The 18,925-nt window shown below is 47.4% G+C and overlaps 1 protein-coding gene across 1 annotated transcript in view; it reads left to right on the top strand.

Annotated features, from left to right (window-relative positions):
• Nucleotides 1-18,925, top strand: part of dlgap3 (discs, large (Drosophila) homolog-associated protein 3) — a 132,626-nt gene that overhangs the window by 63,583 nt on the left and 50,118 nt on the right. The window lies entirely within an intron of this gene.

The raw sequence follows: 18,925 nt of genomic DNA on the forward strand, positions 1-18,925 counted from the left end.
ATGTACGAGCGCATTTGCACACCGGTGTCATTCCTGCGGCTACTTGTCACCTGTACCCACATATAAATCCCACTTCTGTCTTGCGCGTCCTTGAAATCCATCCCCCGGAGGAGCGCGCAAGTGGAACCTCTCAAGGATTAACCCACGTCAATGAAACGGCTCTAAGAAAATGGGAATCAGAAGCATTTCAGTCACTCAGCTTCATGGCCTCCAGCGTCTTTGTCTTTGATCTCACATGTGAAGCAGTATTGGCTGAGTTACTTCTCTGCAGATCTTTTGAAGCTGCCGTCCAAAGTCATGGCTGAACACTACAGTTTGAGGTGTACCTGCCGTGTGTGGGTTGGTGATGCTGCTTTTCAGAGGCTGAGGAACGTTGGTGTTGAATGACAAAGTTTCTGGTCTTTTATTTTGTTAAATGACTGATCATGAGAGTGAAGAGAGGAGAGAAAGGTGTCAGACAAGAGCTGGCTGGCACAGTAGTAAAGTAAAAAATAGCAGGCAGTGCTGACCGATTGTGCTGGCCCGAGGTTGTACTACTATTCTTAGCCTCAGTCTCCTCCTTTTCCTCCCTCTCCCCTCCCTCTTTCCTCTCGAGTCTTGTGTTACCACTGTGACGTCAGCGCTCTACAGTCCATCTGGTGTCTGGAAGTACTCTGGATCCATCCACTCTCTCCCTCTTTCTCTAATTGGCTAAAGCCACTTAACTGTCTTCCATCCATTTACCTCACAACCATTTGTCACTCTATTTATTTACCCTTCCTATTCACCTATTTATCCATCACCCCTCTTTTCTGTCCGGAGTTGGATTTAACAGACAATGTGGAGCTCTGAAGCTTCCACTTAATTATGGGTACAGCGAGGGCCACTTACAGACTCAATGCAGTGTGTGTGTGTGTGTGTGTGTGTGTGTGTGTGTGTGTGTGTGTGTGTGTGTGTGTGTGTGTGTGTGTGTGTGTGTGTGTGTGTGTGTGTGTGTGTGTGTGTGTGAATGCGTGCACGTTTTCTGATGGGATGGAAGACGATCAGGATGTGTTTTGATTCTCTATGCAAGTAAAGTTGCTGCGAAATTTTGCTGTACAAACCGTAAACCATTTGCATTTGGCGAACATGTCATGCCTGTCGTCATCATGAGGGGGAATGCAGTGCCCTGTATATTCACTTCTGTCAGATGTGTATGTTATGTAAGAAATAACACACACTGAGATGTCCTGAAATAAGAAAACAATGGAGTAGGTGGAGGTTGCTCACCTGAAGCAGTTCCTATATGCAGTCTTTTCTATGAGTATACTTAAAACCACTTGGCATAAATTGTATTCAGCTGAACTCGGTGAAGAATATGTGCTGTTGCTATGATTGCTTGCCTCTAGTAGCCTGTACTTTCTAACTTGAAGAATATTTCGACCTATAGGACATTCCTGATGTTGCACTTAGTTGTTCACATGAAAGGTACCACAAACAAGTGTGTAACAAATATACAGTAGAAGGCTGTGAAAGTCAAATGTCGTTCAAAGGCAGTGTACAGCTGGCCAGTCACTGTGTGAGGTCGGTTCAATGTCAGATGATCAGTTTTGGAAAGTAACAAAAATCTGAAAAACTTATGTTGAAATGTGTGGGTGGAGTTTTGGAGTTATCCAACCACCCAACAAGCAATTCAGATAAAGTGTAATGCTGGCTTTAGCCCCTAATTACCACCTACCACTTATTACAACAATTGATAAAGTCTAGACTAACGCCGTGTCCCAAATCGCACACTTGCATGTTAACACTGATTTGAGTGAATCAGCGCATTCATACAAGCAAGTATGCAAACATGCAGTCAACTACAAGTACTCGGATGGTGTCCTCAAGACAGTCCACAAATTGATTAGAAACGAAGGACAGTTCACTCTCAACAGTCGCCATTTTCACCATAGAAGAAAGGAAGGGAACACCGACCTAAAGTGTTTTCCAAACTGTGGCGGCCGTGGATGCAGCTGTTGCAGAACATTGCACAAAAGTGTTTATTTTTCCGTGACTACCAACACACTACTTTTGGATTGAAAGCATTGGTGGTTTTGTTGTGTGTGTGTGTGTGTGTGTTAGACAGCGGGCTCGAAAATGTTCCCATTATTTTCGGTCAGTGCAAAACGGCAGTGTGCAATTTGAGACAACACTACCCTGTCAAAATGTAAATACTACACAAGTCCTAACATGTAAAATAACTATTGGTACGTTGAAATGGGATCGTATTTACAAGAGAAGAGTCCATATGAAGGGCCGCCTCCTGTGGTATTCACATCAGAACTTGAAATTTTCTATGAAGCCTCGAGTTCAGGAGTTCTGACGTGTTTGCTGACGTTTACGGAAATGTCAGAGGCCATGGAAGTAAATTTGTTGTTGGATGTTAAGCTAATATATTGTAATTTTTTTCTTCATAACTTCATAACTTACATACAGTAATAGCCTATGTCTGAGGAAAATGTTGATCTTCCCAACGGCCTCATCTTTTCCCTCTGTGCCTTTCCACTTGAACGTAAGCCACGTAGACAGCAGCCAAGGAAAGTCCTAAAAATGTTTTAAATGACAGACAAATGGACTGACAATGATGTCCAGGCTTTATTGAGCTTTTATGCAAAGGAGGAGATACAATGTGATTTTCAATTAACTGTTGCCCAAGGAGTCCACCAGTGCAGTAGGAAAAAAAAAAAGGGAAACTGAAACAAAATTGCATAAAATCAAAGATTTGAATAACCAAAGCAGGTCAGGCAGAAAAACAAGCAGGTGTTATGAGGCATTGGACACTATCCTCAGCCACAGACCTGCTTGTGAAAAGATTAAAGATAATGTCAGGGCTGCATTAAAATAACACAGTGGAGTTTCACTCCTCCGTTATTTTTGAGCTTTTAACCAACCGGAAGACGAATGGACTTATGCAACGTAGAATAAACCCACAGAGCCTGTCTGTTTTATAACCTCCTGTTCCTCGGTTGATGTAATCTCAAAAACATCTTCACCTTTTGTCTTAATAATATATTGTTGACAAATTAAGTGCAGCAAGAGTCACATCAAGTATTCCATTGTTTTCTTTTTGCAATGTTAAGTTACTATGAACCTAAAACCATAACTGAGCACATTATTCTCACATTAAAAGTCTTGCAACCCTGCTATTAGTTGTCTTTTAATGTGAAAAGTATTATTTTTTTTGCTGATGTAGCATAACAGTTAGAATTAGACTGCAGTATTTATTTATTGCAGCTCATGACAAGTGTGTTTAATGAAACATGATTCAACAACCCCCTGAAAAGCTTTCGATTGATGTCATGTGAGTGGTAGTTTGGCAGAGATGAGTCACTTTGTTGTACTTGAAGATTGGTAACGTGAAAATAAACCAACTTTTATTTTAAACCTGGTCACCTTCTCTCTGTGGTCAATCGGAGGGTCTGTGGAATTTGTGCCGCTTTGACCCAGAGTTCATCACTCCACATTTAGAGCTACATGGTTCTTAATTTATCAAATTTACTCTCTCCAAAGGCACAATTAAAACATACATGCTGTCAGTGAAATTGCGAAACAAACAAATATATTGGTGAAAGGAGTGAGTTGGCTCCAGGACACACGCACACAAGCACACGAGCTCCACTTCTGAATGGGTGCCTGTGTGTGGCTACGCATACATTATTGAATGCATGTGTGTATTTGTGCTTATGTGTGGCTGGTGGCTCTGTGCCCAGTCGTCCTGCTGTCAGCGTATGGTTTCTAGGAGACTAACTTCAAACAGCAGCTTTTTGTAGCGCTGCCTCTCATTAGGAGACACATTAGTGTGTTAGTGTGTGCGTCGTTTGGTTCGTGATGGAGCAGACTGAAAGTGAGCCTGTAGGAGAGCAGGTTATCAATTGTGTTTCTCGATTATCAGCAGCAGATAAGATGGTTGAGAATCATTCTATCTGTGGCCCTCCAGCAAACCTTTTTCTCTACAACTGAATACAAGAGTAGTATTATGTGATTTACTTTCTTATTTTCACATATTGTACTCACTGGTACAGAATGAACTTCACTTTCATCATTATTCCATGAGGATTCTGCAGTTTTTAGATCCAAATAGTTATTTACTCTCGCTTTTCATATCCGAGCAGCATGAAAAGAGGACTTCTTTTGTATTGTGGACAGGAAAATGGACACAATGAAAAATAGATAACAAAAAAAACACATTATATTTGTCCACTATTTCTTGCCTCAACAGGCCTTTCAAAACCTCACTGTGGTGTTGTTAAGTTCAGAGAAAAAGCAACTTCAACTTGTTATCAGGAAATGTTGCAGAAAGATTCTGAAAATTATAAATAGAAGTGTCCCAAAACTAGTATGGATATCTCAGTTATTCTTTGTGGGAAAAAAAAAAAAAATTTAGTTTGTAATATTCTTTTTTTTTTTCATTGTCTGTCCATCTTCTCTTTCGCCGTTTTTAGTGTAAAACACTTCCTTCCTGTCTCTGTCCCTCTTTCTCTCCCTTCAGATGATTTATGGATATCTTTTATCAATGTTGAAAGCAGGGCTCACCTGTTCTGAACTATTTAATTCCTGTATCATATAGTGAAAGAAAAAAGGAGGGATGAGAATAAAGGGATTGCAAGCAATGTACAGTGTGTGTGTGTGTGTGTGTGTGTGTGTGTGTGTGTGTGTGTGTGTGTGTGTGTGTGTGTGTGTGTGTGTGTGTGTGTGTGTGTGTGTGTGTGTGTGTGTGTGTGTGTGTGTGTGTGAGAGAGAGTGTATGACAGAGAGGTGGAGGGAGGGAGGCAGTGACTGTCTCAGGCTTCACATGATTTAATCAAAGCCATCCATCACATCTGGATAATTAGACAGCAGCATGGATTGCATGACCAGAGCCCATCAGTTAGAACACACACACACACACACACACACACACACACACACACACACACACACACACACACACACACACACACACACACACACACACACACACACACACACACACACACACACACACAGACATGCGTTCACACCCATCTCTGGTTCGACACAAATGTATCACAGCCGAAAAACAAGAGAGGAGTGTCCCGGCACAGTCTGAGGTTCAGCACCGTCTCTCTGCAGCCACTCACAGGACTGTTGCTGCTAAAACATGTTGGCACAAAATGTAGACATAATCAGTCAGCGATAAGGCGATTGGGAGCAGTTTGAGCCAGTCAGCCTGAGTTGGGCTCCGTCGGTGGGGTTTTCAGTTCTCGATGGCCAATTAAATGAGTAGAATTAGTGCTGGCAGTCAGAGAAGTCTCCACCAAGCCGGATAATGACCAGAACACAGGGCCTCGCTGCAGGACATTTCAATAAAAAGTCAGTCAGCATCATTCAAGTCTCAACACTAGTCTTAAAATAAGTGGAAAAACGGAACAACTCTACTTACATCTAATGTAGCCTATTTTTGTGTTTATGTTTTTAAAATGAAAACAAGCAAGAGACTTTTAAAGCTGAAGTAGTCTGTAGTTTTTATATTAACTGAATTGAATTACTGTCTATTGTGAAAGGAGTTTGATGAACTTAATAATCACTTGACTCTGCAGTTACTCATAGCAATACATTGTGTTCCTACAGCTCTTAACTGGTTTGGTTCAGGTTTACCACTTGCACGACATAATTTGCAGCAGCAGGAAGCTGGTTTCAGCAAAAAATTCTGAAAACCCGCTATGTGCCATCCAGTGAGGACCAAATGGCAGGCAGACAAAGGACAAGGACATAGCAGCTAAAGAGACAGTTCTTATTCTCAGGTGATGGTGAACAGTGGCCTGGCTCCAGCAATCATCGACCAGTAGGGGTGGTTAAGTATGATGACATGAAGTAGTTCCAACAATGGCAGTGGAGGTAAAGATTTGGTGCACAGCATAGTGTGTGATGGTCAATACCGATTGGTTAAAGGATGCTCCAATAGTTTTAAAATTACCTTAAGGTCTACACCAAGTAAGATGCAACGTCTGGAGACAATCCTTGATGGAGTGTATATTTATGCAGTGAATTTAGGTCTGGAACTCCAGGCAAGGTGAACATGAATACATACTGGACCAGCGTTCATCTGTTCAAGCAGTGCAGTGATATCCTCAGCAGACGCTTCTTATCTGCTGACTGTTTGCTAACAAGTTGCCCATATTAACACCATAAGAGATTCAGTTATCCTCCTTCTAACATGGCCAAAAGTCTTCTTTCTCTTCCTCCTTTCATTATGTTAACTCTCTAGGTTGATTCGGAGTTCCTGATGGTTTATAAAAAAATATATATGCGTGGTTATCACAGAGAAATTGTGGTAACACAAATAACCCCAGTTCAAATCTCCATGCTGTCCAGGCCTTCAGTTTCACCAGGATACATTGATTTAGAACTGCAAGCTAACACATGCACAGCATGTGTCCAGTTTTGGCCCGCTCCCACGGGGAACTCTGAGAGGAACTGGGCATCAAATACTACCATTTTGTTAAGATCTGTTGATGCCTTAGAGATGCACACAAGGTGGCATCAGTTCAGTGACCATGTACCCTTCGAAGAAAGAAGTCCGCTATTGTTAAAGAGTGCTAAAGTTTGCATAGTGAGGAGGTTGGGTAGGGTTGGAAGAATCAAACACAGGACTTTCACCCAGAGGATCGCTGTTTGTATCTGTGTGAAACCAAAAGTCAATGTGGATTTACAGGTATTCCATGTACTTATGCAAGTAAACTTGCACAACACATCCAGCTTGCCTAACGTACATAAAGAAACTTGCATGGTAACGTTAATTATATAATTGATGTACTTATTTTAGCCCAAACTCTGATCTTTCCCTTAACCTAGTAGTTTTGATGCCTCAACTTAAGGCACTGTGTGTATGAGACACCAGTGTTCTTTGTTAAAACAACAGTATTTGATGCTCTGGGAATGAGAACAAATTGCCATATATCAAACGTAAATCCATACTTTTCCGCCAGGTTAAGAATTTTCAATGGCCAGTGTATAAAAGGCGATATTAAAAGCTGTCCGTGTTGGTTTTACTGTCAGGAGTTCAGTTTTGTCCTCCATTTTGCCCCGATCACCTCTCCTCCTGTGTCCCCTATCTTTGTCTGTGGCCACGCCACTCACCTCCCGTGGCCACGCCCCCTCACCAGTCCCAGCAGATGCAGCCACTCACCCCTGATCACCACCTGCAGGTGTGCTGCATCTCCCTGATCACCTCCCCAGACTATATGTAACCTGCCCCTGCACAACTCTGGTTGTCGGTTCATTGTGTGTGTGTGTGTGTTTTTGTTAGCCACCCGTCCGTCTTCCGTCTGCTCCCCGTCCGTCTTCCGTCTGCTCCCCGTCAGCTCCCGGTCAGTCCTGTTTCTGTTCCCGTTCCTCCGGCCTCTGTGTTTCCTGCGGATATTCCCGGTCAAAATCACTAGTCGGTGGAGTTGCCCTCCCGGCTAGGAGGATTGTTGACGCCGTCCCTTCCGCTGGTCTGCCGGCTGCCCTGTTACCCGTGTCCCCGCAGGAGCTGTCGGTTGAGTTGCCCTCCCGACTGGACGTAAGGTGGACACGCTCGGTGCCACCCTTTTGGTTTGTAGTTTTTGTTTGTTTATTTTTTGGGACAATAAAGACAGTATTTTTGGAACTGATACCTCGAGTCTGTGTGCTTGCATTTGGGTCCTGGAAAAATAAACTCCACCTCATAACAGAATGAACCGACCACGGAGGGACCCAGCAGCCACAGACTCGAATCCAAAATACCTGACTTTATTTCAATATTTTTCCAATCAGGCCCGCCTGAATGACACGGTTTCCGCTGAACCCCGGACTGGGTTTGAGGGAACCCGCCTGGCCTTCTGGGACCCCCCCAGAAGGAGGCGGCGACGCCGGGGTCACCGGCCATCCGGCCCTGCTGCGCCCTTAATCTCTGGACGTGTAGCCGTCAGTCCAGTCCGTCGCTACGAGCGAGCTCAAAGCCCCGTCGGTCGCTACGAGCGAGCTCAAAGCCCCGTCGGTCGCTACGGGCGAGCCCTCAGCCCCGTCGGTCACTACGAGCGAGCCCACAGCCCCGTCGGTCGCTACGAGCGAGCCCACAGCCCCGTCGGTCGCTACGAGCGAGCCCACAGCCCCGTCGGTCGCTACGGGCGAGCTCACAGCCCCGTCGGCCGCTACGAGCGAGCCTACAGCCCTGTCGGCCGCTACGAGCGAGCTCACAGCCCCGTCGGTCGCTACGAGCGAGCCTACAGCCCCGTCGGCCGCTACGAGCGAGCTCAAAGCCCCGTCGGCCGCTACGAGCGAGCCTACAGCCCTGTCGGCCGCTACGAGCGAGCTCACAGCCCCGTAGGTCGCTACGGGCGAGCCTACAGCCCCGTCGGTCCCCACTACGAACTCTCTACCCCCGCAACGCCGGTGAGAGATCCGGACGCCATCCGGGCCCGGGCGTTGGCCCTCAAGTACCTGCAGCATGGCCTATGCGGCAGTAATGCTGCTCCTTCGTTCCCCGTCGCTGGACGGGTCATCGACGTCCTGCCTCCAGCTCCTGCTGCCGTCGGATGGGTCGACGCCCCGCCTCCGTCCTCCTGTGCGGTCGTCGCCACGCCACCGGCCCCTGCTGCCTACGGCGCGGTCGACGCCACGCCCCCGCCTCCGTTCTCCTGCGCGGTCGTCGCCACGCCTCTGGCCCCGTCCTCTGGCGTGGTCGTCGCCACGCTTCCGACTCCGTCCTCCAGGGTGGTCGACGCCACGCCCCCGTCTCCGTTCTCCGGCGCGGTTGTCGCCACGTCTCTGGCCCCGTCCTCTGGCGTGGTCGTCGCCACGCCTCCGACTCCGTCCTCCAGGGTGGTCGACGCCCCGCCACCGGCCCTTGCTGCCTCCGGCGCGGTCGACGCCACGCCCCCGTCTCCGTTCTCCGGCGCGGTCGTCGCCACGCCTCTGGCCCCGTCCTCTGGCGTGATCGTCGCCCCGCCTCCGACTCCGTCCTCCAGGGTGGTCGACGCCACGCCCCCGTCTCCGTTCTCCGGCGCGGTCGTCGCCACGCCTCTGGCCCCGTCCTCTGGCGTGGTCGTCGCCACGCCTCCGACTCCGTCCTCCAGGGTGGTCGACGCCCCGCCACCGGCCCCTGCTGCCTCCGGCGCGGTCGACGCCACGCCCCCGTCTCCGTTCTCCGGCGCGGTCGTCGCCACGCCTCTGGCCCCGTCCTCTGGCGTGGTCGTCGCCCCGCCTCCGACTCCGTCCTCCAGGGTGGTCGACGCCACGCCCCCGTCTCCGTTCTCCGGCGCGGTCGTCGCCCCGTCCTCTGGCGTGGTCGTCGCCACGCCTCCGACTCTGTCCTCCAGGGTGGTCGACGCCCCGCCACCGGCCCCTGCTGCCTCCGGCGCGGTCGACGCCACGCCCCCGTCTCCGTTCTCCGGCGCGGTCGTCGCCACGCCTCTGGCCCCGTCCTCTGGCGTGGTCGTCGCCACGCCTCCGACTCCGTCCTCCAGGGTGGTCGACGCCCCTCCTCCAGCTCCTGCTGCTTCCAGGGTGGTCGTCGCCACGCCTCCGGCTCCATCCTCCCATGCGGTCGTCGCCACGCCACCGGCCCCTGCTGCCTCCGGCGCGGTCAACGCCCCGCCTCCGGCTCCATCCTCCTGCACGGTCGTCGCCACGCCCCCGTCTCCGTCCTCCGGCGAGGTCGGCGCCCCGCCTCCGGCCTCCGGCGAAGTCGTGCCTCCGGCTCCGGCCTCAGGCAAGGACGCCGCCCCGCCTCCTGCTCCGTCCTCCAGGGATGTCATCGCTCCGTCTCCGGCCTCCGGCGAGGTTGGCGCCACGCCTCCGGCCCCGTCCTCCGGCGAGGTCGTGCCTCCGGCTCCGGCCTCAGGCACGGACGCCGCCCCGCCTCCTGCTCCGTCCACCTGTTCGGTCGTCGCTCCGGCCTCCGGCGAGGTTGGCGCCACGCCTCCGGCCCCGTCCTCCGGCGAGGTCGTGCCTCCGGCTCCGGCCTCAGGCGCGGACGCCGCCTCGCCTCCTGCTCCGTCCACCTGTTCGGTCGTCGCTCCGGCCTCCGACGCGGTCGCCGCTCCGTCCTCCAGGAATGTCGTCCCTCCGGCTCCGTCCTCCTTCGTGGTCGAAGCCCTGCCTCGTCGTTGTCCTCCGGAGCGGTCCCCCGAGCCCGTCCTGCCCCGTGGGCGTCCTCCGGAGAGGTCCCCCAAACCCGTCCTGCCCCATGGCCGTCCTCCGGAGAGATCCCCCGAACCTGTCCTGCCCCGTGGCCGTCCTCCGGCGCGGTCACCCCAGTCCGTCCTGCCCCGTGGCCGTCCTCCGGAGAGATCCCCTGAACCTGTCCTGCCCCGTGGCCGTCCTCCGGAGCGGTCACCCCAGTCTGCCCTGCCCCGTGGCCGTCCTCCGGAGAGATCCCCTGAACCTGTCCTGCCCCGTGGCCGTCCTCCGGAGCGGTCACCCCAGTCTGCCCTGCCCCGTGGCCGTCCTCCGGAGAGATCCCCTGAACCTGTCCTGCCCCGTGGCCGTCCTCCGGAGCGGTCACCCCAGTCCGCCCTGCCCCGTGGCCGTCCTCCGGAGAGATTCCCCGAACCTGTCCTGCCCCGTGGCCGTCCTCCGGAGCGGTCACCCCAGTCCGCCCTGCCCCGTGGCCGTCCTCCGGAGCGGTCACCCCAGTCCGCCCTGCCCCGTGGCCGTCCTCCGGAGCGGTCACCTGAACCTGTCCTGGCCCGTGGCCGTCCTCCGGCGCGGTCACCCCAGTCCGTCCTGCCCCGTGGCCGTCCTCCGGAGCGGTCACCTGAACCTGACCTGCCCCGTGGCCGTCCTCCGGCGCGGTCACCCCAGGCCTCCCTGCCCCGTGGCCTTCTTCCGTCCACCTAGGTTTCCTGTCTCAGGTCTTGTGTTAGTGTGGTCCTCTGTCCCTCCTCCGGTCCCCCCACCTCCCACCCGGTCCGGTCCAGTTTTGGTCGCCGAGAGGCTCCCTTTGAGGGGGGGGTACTGTCAGGAGTTCAGTTTTGTCCTCCATTTTGCCCCGATCACCTCTCCTCCTGTGTCCCCTGTCTTTGTCTGTGGCCACGCCACTCACCTCCCGTGGCCACGCCCCCTCACCAGTCCCAGCAGATGCAGCCACTCATCCCTGATCACCACCTGCAGGTGTGCTGCATCTCCCTGATCACCTCCCCAGACTATATGTAACCTGCCCCTGCACAACTCTGGTTGTCGGTTCATTGTGTGTGTGTGTGTGTTTTTGTTAGCCACCCGTCCGTCTTCCGTCTGCTGCCCGTCCGTCTTCCGTCTGCTCCCCGTCAGCTCCCGGTCAGTCCTGTTCCTGTTCCCGTTCCTCCGGCCTCTGTGTCTCCTGCGGATATTCCCGGTCAAAATCACTAGTCGGTGGAGTTGCCCTCCCGGCTAGGAGGATTGTTGACGCCGTCCCTTCCGCTGGTCTGCCGGCTGCCCTGTTACCCGTGTCCCCGCAGGAGCTGTCGGTTGAGTTGCCCTCCCGACTGGACGTAAGGTGGACACGCTCGGTGCCACCCTTTTGGTTTGTAGTTTTTGTTTGTTTATTTTTTGGGACAATAAAGACAGTATTTTTGGAACTGATACCTCGAGTCTGTGTGCTTGCATTTGGGTCCTGGAAAAATAAACTCCACCTCATAACATTTACAGCTTGTTACGGTGCTATAATGTGGCCAAAAAAAATTCAACCAATGTTTGATGGTTAATTCAATGTGCTTAAATAATCCATTGTTTGACACCAACAAGATTATCTATATAATAAGACTGCAGTAATATACAGTATGCCGTAACATAGAATTTGTTTTCCCAATATAGTCAGTCCTCTCTGATTAATATTTGTCTTGGAATAACCTTCATTAGTGAGTCTTAAATACACATGAGACGGAGATAAGATGTTGATTTGGTATCTTTGTCAGGTCCTTTCTTGTTGATATGTGGTCTGACACCTCATCACAGTGTTTATTAAGCCTGTCTCTACTGCTGGCTGTCATACAATAGTATTGTTCTCCAAATGTTGTGAGCCCATTCTGCCTTTACTCAAATTGTTTAATGATGTTGAATAAAGTCGTGTTGTGTCTCAGTAGATTGCTGTAAAATGTAAAAAATACTTATACCTATAGTGTAGTCAAATTATTGATTTACACAAATCAAACAAAAGGGAGCAAAGTTGCTTTAATCCCTCTGTATAAATGCTGATTATATAAAAGGAACTCAATAAGGGGTTCTGCCATTTACATGCACATCAGAGGATGATATGTATTGCAACTGCAGATTAGCAGTAATCCTGCCAAGATGTGTTTTTATTGTGTTAGCTCATAATCAACCAACAATGTGGCTCTTACGCTTTGAGTGATCCTGTTTTAATGGTGACTTTGTGTTTGCGTTGATTTGATGAGGGGGAGCTCAGTGCATCCACGGGCTCTCAGAGAATTTAAAACAATATCGACTAATGAATGTGTGCATACTCTAATGAATGCATGCAAGTGCTTATAGACCAAGGGTTGATCTTGGGTGGTAGCAGCAGTCTCTCTCCTCGCATATTCTCTCACTGATTGTGTGAAGGAGTGGCAGGAGTGCAACCCTGAGATTCAAGTTTATCCTCTTGACTTCATCTCTCTCTCTTTCTGCCACCTTCTCTCCTGCACCAATAAACACAATCGCACGTGCAAAAAGATGCAAATGTAAATCACATCCTCATTTGTCATTGTCACCTTATCTCTTCTTCAGATGCAATCTTTCTCGCTGCATTTCATTTTCAGTTGTGACTGTCGGTGCAGGTAATAGGATGGTTTGTGCCCAAGACAGATCAGATTTGTCACCAGCTGGTAAAGTAAAGTAGGTTCTGAAACTGTAAAATTCAACAGATTTAAACACTCTACACAGTGTGTGTGTGTGTGTGTGTGTGTGTGTGTGTGTGTGTGTGTGTGTGTGTGTGTGTGTGTGTGTGTGTGTGTGTGTGTGTGTGTGTGTGTGTGTGTGTGTGTGTGTACACACATGTGTACATGCATGCGCTCATTTTCGCATGTGTGCCTGAGTTTTTCACACACGAGTGACTGTTTGTGTATCGAGTCTGCGGGGAAATGAAGGCAGTTTCAAATTCTAGTCACTCGCAGCATTTATTCCCCCACAGTGACCTGTCCTGCCTGTCACAGCTGAAACAACATGTGCTTGCAACACACACACACACACACACACACACACACACACACACACACACACACACACACACACACACACACACACACACACACACACACACACACACACACACACAAATGGAGAAACACACAAACATGACACGTGCAGACTACGAACGCTGCCTAATGCGAACATCACGTCACTCCACCAAAGTGTATTTATTCCTTGGTCTGAGAGGAACTGAAGTGCATCTCTTTGAATTATGCACACACATAATTGTAAGATAGCATCACTGTTTGACTCAAGTCTACAAATTCCCTTATGCCGCTGACACAGCTGCAGAGTGTGTGAGTGACCCCATGTGTCACTGTGGATGAGATCAGCAACACAGAGTTTCTGAACATCCAACATCCAACTTACTTTAGGTGTCATTGTTTATTACCAGTGTTTCGTTGAGTCCCAGAGACAAACCCCAGGCTGGTCTGTCTTATTTAGAGGGAACAAAAAAAGAAGGTGAACATTCAAATTATCACTCAGCATGTGTTGAGCTTTGTTACTTGTCATTCCCCATCTAGCTCCCTTCATTTCCTGCCGTCTCTAATTGTTGACGCTAAAATAAAACACGACATGACCTACGAATACTTTAGTTCTCATATAAAAAAAGATAATGGGCCTGACTATTAAAGTGAGTCCAAAGTTAGGGTAAACCGTAATTATTACAAATGCACCAAATAAGACTTCCAGCATGAGGTGTTGACAATGTTATATATTAACATTTTACAATACTAGAAGCAGTGCAGGGGAACCTAAGGTGACACTAATGTAACACGTTTCCGTTATCATTATGTCATTATTTATTATAATTTATTTGTTTCTTATCATTGTGTAATTGCATAGATATATCTGTATAGTTACATGTGTAGCACTCACACATTAAGTCTTTGTGAGTGTCATTGATTCACTGGAAAATTTGAACCAGACATCATTGACAAAATCAGGTAAGAGACAAACCGCATGGAGCAGCATAGAGAGCCTGTAATGAATGTATTGAGGTTAAAAATGGCACGTTGCAGATATGGTTACCATGGTGAAAGCAGCCTATAGCAGACAACCTGTTGAATGAATGCAGAGAGAGCCCTGGGGTCATATAGCCTTGAGCATGTTGCACACGCATGGAAATACTCGACACAACCCAAGGTGCACATAGGAAACGGAGAACATTGACATTTTAGACAAACATGCGATAATGCACTCACCAAGGAATGATTGATTGATGATTGATTTTAATGTTGTGCAGCACATCATATGTCACAATGCAAAGTTCCAGAAATTACACAACATTTCAAAGGAATGTTGTACATTCAAAGATATAGTATTAAACAAAATGCTGTTCCTGTACATCTTATTAAAACGAGAACTCCTTTACCTTATCCATAGCTTTCTCTCAGTTGCTTTGGTACAGTTTTAAAATGATCTTTAACATTTGCTAAATAGGTAGTGAATTTCACAAAATCATTTAACAAAAAGCACCACACTGTTGTCTACGGAAGCATATTGCTGCCACGGCAGAAAAATACAAATGTATTATGAAGATGTTATTGTTATAACAAGATATCTTTCACGTTATCGTAAAATACAAATGTGCGATGTTATTACAATAAAATTATCTTGTTATAAAGATCTTGTTACAACGTGAAATGTCTCATCTTACAATATAATACGTTTTTCTAAGGCAGAGGTTATATGTCTCTCCAGCTGATCAATGATTATTTTCTGATAACAAACTTGACATGTTGTAACGTAATTCTGATCCATTTTTGGCTTTCTGCCGTAGCAGCAATACGCTTCAGTAGGAGCATTGCAAAACACAGAGAAGAATTAAAGATGTACTCTTGCAAGAGTTTGGGGGAATTACAGGGCAGTATTTCTACACCTCCTGATGTTCCTGTCTGTCGGGTTTCTCATCCACATCTTCTTGTCTTGAAATACTCTTTTGGAATAGCGTATCCATCATGTGCTGTGATGTCCTCACATGCCACATCCGTAGCAGCCAGCAGGGTCATCTGAGTATGTGGCTATTATTCATAAACCTTCCACCTCCACCCTGAGCAGATCTCCTCAGCTCAGTTAAGAAATGGGGAATATAGTGTGGAAGGAATATCAGCGTCCTGTAGTGAGTTACAAACAACTGCCTAAAGGTGAATGAGTGATGGAAGCTAACATTATCATTAAGTACCACATCCTTTGGTAAATCAGGCCCCTCTCATCATCATCATCATCATCATCATCATCATCATCATCATCATCTTCAGGGGCTTAGATGCGTGTAAAGGCACCCTAAGAAGGAGAGGAGCTGCTGTGTGTTATATGGTCCTGTGGTGGGAATACGTGTGCCCTGAAATAGTAGCACACATAATGATGTTCTCTGCCTGTTGGCTTGACATGTCGACAGTAGCTGTTTGGCCGATGACATTTCGCCTCTTGTGAAGCTGAGGTGGTTCACTTAATTTTAGTTCCTTTATAGGTTTTTATCCCAGAAGATACAAAATAAGTTTGAATGAATTTAGTTTTGTAAACGATACAGTTAAATCAAAGGTATACATATGGCGTGTTCTTTACAACCACAGCACTTACTGTACTTTATTCCACTATACAATGTTGTACTGTAATGCACAGTCACTGTCTGCACTTATATGTTCCTCCTGATGCTGTCGTGCCTTCACTTTGTCACCATCTCACTGTTTCATGCTCATCTGGTGTCTTCTCAGCACCGTGTCGGTAGTTGAGACGCTAACAGGTTGGATAGAAAGAGGTTGTTGTTGTTTGTACTCTGTGTCTCTCTTTGTCTCATGGCATTGTTTGCTGTGACCATGGTGCAAACCTCCTCCTCCTGTTGAGGTGTCAAAAGAAGCCCTATGACACCTTTGTGAGTAGTCTTGCAGTTCAATGTGGGAAAAATACAGTAGAAAGTAATGTTACAAGATCAAGGTTTGAAAATGTTCCTGTGTATATACATTGTATACATTTACTGTATGTATAAAATGCATGTGTTTGTGTTACATCATATGTACAGTAAGTATCTGGATAAAGCAGTGGCTCTCAACTGGTGGCGACCCAAAAGTGGGCCACTTTGAGAGGATTGCGGATCTTTGTGGAAAAACTACAGCTGAGGTAAAAATAAAAACACTGTGACCACAACTGTGACCTTAATTTCAACTGGAACATGCTTACATGTGCTTGGCCTCTTCTAACTCTTCCTCTGTTTATGATTCCTACCCTTTCACCTCCTCTTCTTATAATGCTGTGTTCTGTTTATACATTGTATGCTGGCCAATTTAAGGCTCATGAGATAAACCTCTGGGCTATTTTACAGAACAGTTTGATCCCTGTTTGAGCACTCTTCACAGTGCTCTTCATTAGTGAAAGTGGAAATTGACTCGATGGCAATTCACCAATTCAGAACACATTTACAAGAAAAATAAAGTCAAGTACCAATTCATAGAAAATATGCTTGACAGATTATTACAACTGATTCAACCATTTTTCACGACATTACTTCTACAATAAACAAATGCCTAGATGTTTTGAGGTGTAAGTCTATTCTACAGAGAACCAGTGTAATACATTTTGACAACCAAATTGATATAAGCAGATGATAAAGTAGGAAAAAGCAGACAGTTGATCATTTGCATGAATGTGCCAAAGTATTTTCAATTTTGTTCAAAAAATTGAGAAATTGCTTTATATTTTCTTCACAAGTGACGAGATGATGTGGAGGTAGCTTTGACAAATTTGATTCTGATCTGACAACTGTACCAAAGCGACAAAGCAACAAAAACAAATCTGGATTTATCAAGTGTTGTATTTTTGTTTAGATGGCGGACTCCTTACGTATGTAGCGCTACTGTCAGATACGCTGGTCTTCAGTGAACACCTACGGTTGGGGGGGGGTGCTATGTCGTGGATTTTCTCTTTATCTAATTCTTGGTGAGAAAATGAAATAAAGGCTCTGACGCCAAATGTCTTTGTTGTCATTTATTCCTTGCAAAGAAGGTGTCACAGTCACACAGAGTAGAAAGTGAGTGTGAGAGTGAGACCCTGGGTACAGAAAACAGGAGCCTTTTATGAGGGAAGTTCTGCAATGTCTGTGGTGCAGGTGGAGAGCTCCCCCTGCATGGGGAGAATGCTCCTGTCTGGTTCCCATTGTATCCCCTACTGCCGGAGGAACCATTCTGTACCAGGTCGAGGTCACAATGTGTTCGCAAACAGAGAATATACGTATCACACAGAATATAATGGTTCGGAGAATCACCATTGAATGCTAGTTTAGCTCTTGGTCACTTACTGCTTGCTCATTGGTTTTAAAAGGAGCTGTGCAACCCCAGCCTGATACTACCAGACCCAAATTCACTGCATGAATAAATGGATCTGGCCACGTGTGACCTGGGGATTGTTTCCAGTTGTTGCATCCCAGTGGTTTAACATGGGGTTAATTTGGAAACTTTTGGAGCAGCCTTTAACCCATCAGCTTTGACTAACATGCACTGTACCTTATGTGCCGAAAGTAATCCACTGCTGCGTTGCCATGACGACCATGATCAGCCGCAGAGCTTCTAATAACTTCCTCGCCACTGTTGGTAGATTAAACAACGTTTTGGTCAGATTAAAAAATTATTTTTGGCTTCTGTTAGACTTTATTTCATTTTCAGCAACATAACGAGTCGAGACATTCCCCTGAGTGTTTCCTTCGCTTCGTGTGTGTGGAGGTCCATGTGTGCGGAGCAGGGGTGGAGTCGCCCGTCATGAAACACATAGACAGGACAGAGGAGACGTGACCATCAAATAAACTGAGCTGAATACTTGTAGAATACAGCAGCTTCCAGCCATGTTTGTTGCTTCGTCAGCTGTACCGTTGTAACGGTATGACGTCATTACATGAACACGTCGGAATATTGCCTCAGAATATACTTTTTTTTTTATCGTATTTGGTATCATAATCATACCGGTACTATCGGGAACCATACGATATGTCACACCCTTACTCAGGATCATAAACTATAACATAACTCTTTATACCTGTCTAATATGTCTTTATATCGGTCTAAATGATTTATTAAATGGCTCTGTGTGTTTAATTTGGTTATATATTCTAAATATAGAAATGTAATACCAAACAATGCTTATTTTCTTTTGGGAAAGACCAAAAGTAAAGAAGAGGATTAAAAGAAATAGGGGTGAAGATTTACTTTAAGACAGGACATGACACAGAGCAGAGAGAAGAGGGAGTGCCGGGCATATAAAATGGATCACTGATCCACCTGCCTCCCTGACACTTTCTCTTCTCTCTCACTCATTTTATATTCTATCCTTTCCCACTGCCACCACATGCATTTCTTCTCCCATATCCCCCTCTTCTTTCTTTCCTCTGTTTTTTAATTTTAATTTTTTTATCTCCGTTCCCCTGACTGTGCCCTGACACTCCAAAGCTCTGCTCCCCTCATTAACTCTCTTTCATGGAGCTGCAGATGACAATAATTGGTTTGAAAACAGGAGACAATGGGATACAAGGATTATCCCCAGCTCACACCCAGCACCCCACGAGGACATCGTTGCTCTGCATCCTCCCCTCCACTTCCTGTCCTTGGCTCCCCTGCAGACGGCGGCTCTGCTTGCCTTTCTTTTTTTGTGTGTGTGTGTCTTCTGTTTCATGATTGCACTTACTCGTTTGCCCTCATTCACCCCCTGTCAAACTTTTCTCTTTACTCTCTTGATCTTAACCACGCACATCTTATTATCACCCTTTCTTTTTCGGGCCTCCTCTAACCCCCTG

Source organism: Brachyistius frenatus, unplaced genomic scaffold (assembly GCF_029030835.1).
Source record: "Brachyistius frenatus isolate BFR_SWC_R1_liver_20210118 unplaced genomic scaffold, ASM2903083v1 Contig_2, whole genome shotgun sequence".
NCBI classification, from domain to species: domain Eukaryota; kingdom Metazoa; phylum Chordata; class Actinopteri; family Embiotocidae; genus Brachyistius; species Brachyistius frenatus.